The sequence below is a fragment of the Heterodontus francisci genome, chromosome 36 (genome assembly GCF_036365525.1).
Source record: "Heterodontus francisci isolate sHetFra1 chromosome 36, sHetFra1.hap1, whole genome shotgun sequence".
NCBI lineage: Eukaryota > Metazoa > Chordata > Chondrichthyes > Heterodontiformes > Heterodontidae > Heterodontus > Heterodontus francisci.
This window is the reverse complement of record NC_090406.1, coordinates 8,647,524-8,655,566: the sequence shown is the minus strand read 5'-3', so window position 1 is coordinate 8,655,566 and position 8,043 is coordinate 8,647,524. Positions and strand designations below refer to the sequence as shown.

General features: G+C 44.0%; 1 protein-coding gene across 2 annotated transcripts in view; it reads left to right on the top strand.

Annotated features, from left to right (window-relative positions):
* The first annotated feature begins 5,949 nt into the window (after positions 1–5,949).
* arhgef18b (rho/rac guanine nucleotide exchange factor (GEF) 18b) overlaps positions 5,950–8,043 on the top strand; it is a 232,652-nt gene continuing 230,558 nt past the window's right edge. The window contains exon 1 of one of the 2 annotated variants that reach the window (XM_068016099.1): positions 5,950–6,174. The gene's annotated coding sequence lies outside the window, so the exon portion shown is untranslated. Of the gene's footprint in view, positions 6,179–8,043 lie in introns of both variants that reach the window. The other variant, XM_068016098.1, reaches the window with a different exon arrangement.

Here is an 8,043-nt window from a genome sequence, read left to right as displayed (position 1 = left end):
TTATTCTAGTAGGATCACTGGTGATGAAGAGCTGATATTCCTGCTCATCTACACTCCTCAGCTTACATCTGGCCAGTTGTAATGTCCCTTATTGCCACCTCGACCTTGGTTTAGGCACCAGATGCTGTGAGATTTACCCTTGTTTAACCTGCTAGGGCAGCTTCTACTATCTCAAAGCAAGAAGTATGCGAGATAGTTGGTGGAAAGTTGCTTTTGCACCGTGTTAAGCAGGACTGCCTCCTGACTTCCAGGTCTTGACAACTGGCTTTATTTCGAATGTTAATCCTCTAAAAGCAACAATTTACATTTGTATAGCACCTTTAATGCATTAAAACATCCTAAGGCTCTTCACACATGTGTTATTGGACAACATTTGACACCGAGCCACATGAGATGTGGGGACAGGTGATCAAAAGCTTGATCAAAGAAGTTTAGAAAGCAGGAGAGAGAGGGAGCGAGTCTGTGAGCTTTGGGGGGCGGGGAACGGGGGAATTCCAGAACTTGGGGCCCAGGCAACGAAAGCCGCTACCACCAGAATTGGAGTACAGAGATCCCAGAGGGTTGTAGGGCTGGAGTTGGTTACAGAAATAGGGTGGGTGGTGGGGTGGGAGGTGAAGCCATGGAGGGATTTGAAAACAAGGATGAGAAATTTAAAGTTTGGGTGTTGCCAGGCTAGGAGCCAATGTAGTTCAGCGAGCAGGATTACTGGCAACCCAGCCACCAGGAGACCAGTATGGGTGTTAACTCGGAATGAAAGCAGTTTAAGAAGCTGTCTGTCCCCATTCACCGAGGATTCAGGACACCCTATCGAGTATCTTGCATTGTGCTCGAGGGGAAGGCCATGATTGTGAAACTTAACTTGCTTTCTCCTGCAAGATTTGCCAATAGATGGAATGATTAGAAACAGCACTGGTGCTTCTTCAAAATCTCAGCCATAAACCAGACTTAGTCACAGTGTCTGTGTCTCTATATTACTGACTAAGATCAGTGTAACCAGTTCCTCGTTAATGTATTTGCCAACGAAACGTTCCAGAACTGATGGGAAATGGGAAGAAACACTCACTTTGTGTTAAACAGGAGTATGAAGCACAACTTGTGTGAACTAAACTCTGCTGATGAGCTAATTTGTTCAAATAGATTACATGCTTCCTTCCTCTTTTAAATCCTCGGATTTCCAACAGATCTAAAGGAGAGGGATGATGCAGACATTGTATTAAAAGAGGAGCAGTGTGAAATATTAGATACAATAAACATAACGAGAGGAAGCGCTAGAACTCTGACATCCTTGAAAGTGGATAAATGACCAGGGCCAGATGGATTGTATCCCAGGCTGTTAAAGGAAGCCAGCGAGGAAATAGCAGATGCTCTGAGGATCATCTTTAAATCCTTACTAGATACAGGCGAGGTACCAGAGGATTGCAGGTCTGCAAACATTGTACTATTGTTTAAAAAGGGTGTGAGGGATAGGCCAAATAATTATAGGCCGGTCAGTCTGACCTTGGTGGTGGGTAAATTATTATGATCAATTCTGAAAGATAGGATAAACTGCCACTTAGAAAAGCACGGATTAATCAGGGATAGTCAGCATGGATTTGTTAAGGGAAGGTTGTGTCTTACTAACTTAATTGAATTTTCTGAGGAAGTGACAAGGCGGATTGATGAGGGTAGTGCAGTGGATGTGGTGTACATGGATTTTAGTAAGGCATTTGACAAGGTCTCATATGGCAGACTGGTCAGAAAAGTAAAAGCCTATAGGATACAGGGGAATGTGATGAGTTGGATCCAAAATTGGCTCAGTGACAGGAAACAAAGGGTAATGGTCGACAGATGTTTTTGCGAATGGAAGGCGGTTTCCACTGGCGTTCACAGTGTTGGGTCTCTTGCTGTTTGTGGTATATATTAATGGTTTGGACTTGGTTTGGGAGGCATGATTGGGAAATTTGCAGATGACACACAAATTGGCCGTGTAGTTGATAGTGAAGAGGATAGCTGTAGACTCCAGAATGATATCAACGGATTGGTTGAGTGGGTGAAAAAGTGGTAAATGGAATTCAATCTGGAGAAGTGTGAGGTAATGCATTTGGGGAGGGCAAATAAAGCAAAGGAATATACAATAAACGGGAGGATATTGAGAGGGGTAGAGGAAGTGAGAGACCTTGGAGTGAGACCTGCATGTCCACAGGTCCCTGAAGGTGACAGGAAGGGTAGATAGAGTGGTGAAGAAGACATATGGAATGCTTTCCTTTATTGGCCAAGGTATCGAATACAAGAGCAGGGATGTAATCCTGGAACTGTATAAAACGCTGGTTAGGCCACAGCTGGAGTATTGTGTACAGTTCTGGTCACCACATTACAGGAAGGACATAATTGCTCTGGAGAGAGTACAGAGGAGATTTACAATGTTTTTTTTTATTCATTCATGGGATTTGGGCGTCACTGGCCAGGCCAGCATTTATTGCCCATCCCTAATTGCCCTTGAGAAGGTGGTGGTGAGCTGCCTTCTTGAACTGCTGCAGTCCATTTGGGGTAGGTACACCCACAGTGCTGTTAGGAAGGGAGTTCCCCTTCGACAGTGAAGGAACAGCGATATAGTTCCAAGTCAGGATGGTGTGTGACTTGGAGGGGAACTTGCAGGTGGTGGTGTTCCCATGCATTTGCTGCCCTTGTCCTTCTAGTTGGTAGAGGTCGCGGGTTTGGAAAGTGCTGTCTAAGGAGCCTTGGTGCATTGCTGCAGTGCCAGGGCTTTAAACTTACAGCTAGGAGGAAAGATTGGATTGGCTAGGGTTGTTTTCCTTAGAACAAAGGAGGCTAAGGGGCGACTTAATTGAGGTGTACAAAATTATGAGGGGCCTAGATAGAGTAGACAGGAAGGACCCGTTTCTCCTAGCGGAGAGGTCAATTAGCGGGGGCACAGATTTAAGGTGATTGGTAGAAGGATTAGAGGAGAAATGAGGACAAACCTTTTCACCCGGAGGGTGGTGGGTGTCTGGAATTCACTGCCCGGATCAGTGATGGAGGCAGAAACCCTCAACCCTGGACCTGCACCTGAAGTGCTGTAACCTGCAAGGCTACTGACCAGTTGCTGGAAGGTGGGATTAGATTGGGCGGCTAGTTTTTTCAGCCGGTGCAGACACAAAGCCTCTTTCTGTGCCGTAACTTTTCTATGGTTCTATTCTGAACTCTGAGGACAGACCAATTATTGTAACAACAACAGCTTGCATTTATATGGTGCCTTTAACATAATAAAGCGTCCCAAGGTGCTTCATAGGAGAATTATAAATCATAATCTGATACGGAGCCACAAAATGCAATATTAAGGCAGGTGGCCAAAAGCTAACATGAATATTCCAGTTACAAAACAACTGAAATTTAGTAACTTTAATGCTCAAACTGAATTCTAAATATTAAAACACAGACTTAAACACTTTGGGTGGAGTTTCTGCTCTGTTACGCTAGTAATATCAGCGCAAAAACAGGCAGAATCGACTGAGCCAGCGCAAAAGATTGGGAATTTAAAAACCTGAGTTACACATGAAAACAGTTACGCTCGAGTTTCTGTGATCTTTTACACTGGTTCAAGAATCAAATTGCCCAGATCAACCCCCCCCCCCCCCACCCACAAAACTAGCCCCTAGATCGACATTGCGAGATTCAGCTGGTTCAGGAATCTTCTTCAAACTTTTCTTGCGTGCACAGGCACTAGAGTAGGCAGTTTAAAAGTTTTTGCACATCAAAAAAGTACTTGATTTATTAGGACACTGGCTAGCACGCACCAATGAAACTAGTAAATGATTCAGTATAGTTTTTTTCTAAGTCATTTTCAGTGATTCTGAATCCGGTTACTCACAGGTGAAGGATTGGACACTTATTAAAAATGCTTCCTTTTTGTGATAGATCCATTTTTAGCTGGGTTAATAAAGCTGTATCCAGTTACCACTCAAATACATCAAGGAATAGTTCTTAATGGAAAATGATAAATAATTTCATTCTATTATTTTGCCTGATTGTGCGACTTCACGGGAGGTTTTTAGTTTGTAATTATGCAATCAAGTTTTAGCAGAAACTGGATTGTAACCTACCCAGTGCAAATTTCAGGAACATTTTGGGCACAATTTCTCGATTGTGATTCCTTGGATTGTCAGCTGAAGTTACAGAGGACAATTGGGGAAATCTCCCCCCACCCACCAATACAGAAATCTACCCGACCTGCGGAAGCCGACCTCTTGCCACCCCCATAGAAACCCACCCGCCCCCATAGAAACCCACCCACTCCCATGGAATTTCACCTCCCCTTCTTACAGAACCCACCCACCACGCAAATCCACCAGTCTCCCAACATGGAAATTCACCTCCCTCACCACCAATGACCCCCACCAATATTTAAATTCTTGGGAGTCCATTCAACCAACTGTCTGTTGAAGTCTCCATCCCTGAGCTCTACAGACCAGCCAAGTCCCTGGTTCAATCCTTACTCTATACCACATCTCAGCACCTCCCTGTTCACTGTCCATTTTGCTGTTTGGGGGCAACTTTGAGGACACTGTCATTACGATGTGTGGTCCATAGTCAGCCTAAAATCAGAAGTCTCACCATTGGCTGATCATTGACAAGAAGGAGCTGCCTAAAAATACATTGGCCCTGTGCTAATCCTGAGCACCTCCAGGTGGGTGAAGTTATGGCGTGTGCTTAAGGTTAGTTATTGTGGTGGATTCTCACCAGTCTGTTAATCCATGGGTAGCATTGCTTGCCCCCAAATCAAGCCCCATTTCAGATCTTCTCAGTGCAGTACTGAGGGAGTGCTGCACTGTCGGAGGCACAGTCTTTCGGATGAGATGCAGTACTGAGGTCAGGTCTGCCCTGTCAGGTGGACATAACAGATCCCATGGTATTATTTCAAAGAGCAGGGGAGCTCGCATCTGTGTCCTTTCCAATATTTATCCCTCAATCAACATCAATAAAAAACAATTGGACATGGAGGCTTTGGAGAGGGTACAGAGAGGTTTACCAGGATGTTGCCTGGTCTGGAGGGCATTAGCTATGAGAAGAGGTTGGATAAACTCAGATTGTTTTCGCTGGAACGACGGAGGTGGAGAGGCGACATGATAGAGGTTTACAAAGTTATGAGTGGCATGGACAGAGTGGATAGTCAGAAGCTTTTTCCCAGGGTGGAAGAGTCAGTTACTAGGGGACATAGGGTTAAGGTGCGAGGGGCAAAGTTTAGAGGTGATGTGCGAGGCAAGTTCTTTACACAGAGGAGGTGGTGAGTGCCTGGAACTTGCTGCCAGGGGAGGTGGTGGAAGCAGGTACGATAGCGACGTTTAAGAGGCATCTTGACAAATACATGAATAGGATGGGAACAGAGGGATATGGACCCCGGAAGTGCAGAAGGTTTTAGTTTCGACAGGCATCAAGATCGGCGCAGGCTTGGAGGGCCGAATGGCCTGTTCCTGTGCTGTCCTGTTCTTTGTTCTCTTTATCACATTTCTGTTTGCCAATCTTGCTGTGTGAAAATTGGCTCCCATTTTTCCTATATTAGAACAGTGACTATATTTCAAACGTACTTCATTGGCTGTAAAGCCCCTTGGGAAGGCCTGAGGTCATGAAAGGCACTATAGAAATGCAAGTTCTTTTTTTCTTTTCACTCACTGAGACTATGAAGGAGCGGGTCCGGTGAGAACATGTGTAGATGTAGCGTTTGGAGGTGAGTATTTGTTTGTTTCCTGCGTAAAGCCCTGCAGAAAAACTGAGAGAGCTCAGGCTAGGAAAGCTCAGGCAAGGCCTCGGCAGAGTCAGTCAGGGTACTGGTTGACTGTTGACCTTGGTGAGAACTGTTGCACTGCAGGTCACCAACAGAGCAGGGGTTGAAGCGCTGCCTGGGGTGAAAGCGCTGTCGGAAATGCTGAAGGTGACAGCTCGTGAGCCCAGGAAGCCACAATGTGCTTGTCAGTCACAAGCCTTTGCTTCTCACCAGCTTCTGTTTGAGAGTCTGATGCAAAACCATAAAACATCGACGAACCACAAGCTTCCTCTGGGCTTTGTTTCAACAGAAGGGACACACACACGGGTCACGTGAGGAGACTCTAGTTTTTCCTGTCACTGAAAAAAAAAAACTCTCATCAGTCAACCGATAGCACCGGCAGGACGTTATAAACAGATTGACTGAACTCCGACAATGTAGGTAAGTTATGTCTTAACATTCAGCAATTGCACGGCTGTTGTGTGTGCGTGTTTTGTATAATGCTGAGCCCAGAAGTGATGGAGGTTAGATGGCGTTGTACATGAGTGAATATGTTCACCTCGGGGTTCTGGACTTTATCATCCATCTCACTTTTGTCGACTTGAATTTTAACAAATTCAGAAGTACGTTCATCAATGTCATCACTCGCCTTTCTTTCAAGTCGAATCATCAGTAACTCTGATTGTAGCATCAGCTGCCTTAATTTCCAAGGGGTCAGGAACATTTATATTTGATGCTGATGACACCATTTCTCGGGGAAGCCACTGAGACTGACAGTTGGGGGAACTTGGGAGTCATCACGAAGGCTGGTGATTGTACATTTCAGAGCTGTGTTGGTTCTCTCTCACCACTGGGCTCAGTTCTTGCCCCAACCTTTTCTACCGTTGGGTTGCCAATTTGACCAGTTTAAATAACAATATTAAAATAAAATAGATCCGAGGATATTACAGTAACAATGCAATGCAAATTCAGAATTCAAGAAGGCCTTTGGGATTTAACAGATATCTGGGAGTGAGTTGCAGATTGGAATCTAATTGAGGAGCTTGCATGGTTTATATACAGAGTAACAGATATCCGGGAGTGAGCTACAGGCTGGGGGTGGTTTGGTTTTAAAAATTGGTTGGCAGAACAGTAATTGAACGATGGGAGGCCTTCAAGGAGATTATTCAGATTCAGAGAGTAGACACGTTCCTACCAGGGAAAGGAAGGGCATCAAAAACTAGAGCTCCCTAGATGACTAAAGATATAGAAATGAAACAGTAAAAGGAAGCTTATGACAAATGTAAGATTCACAATACAATCGAGAACCAAGCTGAATATAAAAAGTACAGAGCAGATCTAAAAAATAGAATAAGAGGAGCAAAGAGAGTGAGTAGCAGAAAACATAAAAAGGAACACAAAAGTATTTTGAAAACACCTAAATATTAAAAGGGCGGAGCCAATTAGGGACCAAAAAAGAGTCGATCTTATGTCTAAGATACTACATGTGTACTTTGCATCTGTCTTCACTAGATAAGAGGAAGCTGCAAATGTGATAGTAAAGGAGGAGGTAGTAGTGATAATGGATAAGATAAAAATAAAGAGGTACTTAAAAGGTCGTCAGTACTCCGAGTAGAAATGCATCCTAGATTGCGGAGGGAAGTATGGGTGGAAATTGTGAAGGCCTTGGGCACAATCTTACAATCTGCCTTAGATATGGGGGTGATGCCAGAGGACTGAAGGTTTGCAAATGTTACACCCCTTCTCAAAAAATGGGAGACGGATAAACCTCACAACTACAGGCCGGCCAGCCAGTGGTGGAGCAACTTTGAGAGACAATGAATCTGGGACAAAATTAATTGTCATTGGGAAAAGTCTGGGCTCATAAATGAAAGTCAGCATGGATTTAATAAAGGCAAATCGTGTTTCACTAAGTTGATTGAGTTCTTTGATGATGGAACTGAGGATTGACCAGAGTAGGAAGATTGATGTTGTGTATATGGACTTACAAAAGATGTTTGAAAAATATCACTTAATAGATTTGTTAGCAAAATTAAATCCCATGAGATTAACGAATCAGTGGCAGCATGGACATAAAATTGGCGAAGGGACAGATTGCAGAGATAGAGGTGAACGGTTGTTTTTCAGACTGGAGGGAAATATACAGTGATGTATCCCAGGGGTCTGTATTTGGACCCTTTTTAATACATATTTAGGAGCTGGACTTGGGTATACAGGAAGTAATTTTAAAGTCTGCAGATGACATGAAACTCAAATGTATAAACAGTGAGAAAAATAGTAACAGAGACTGGTAAAATGGGCAGACA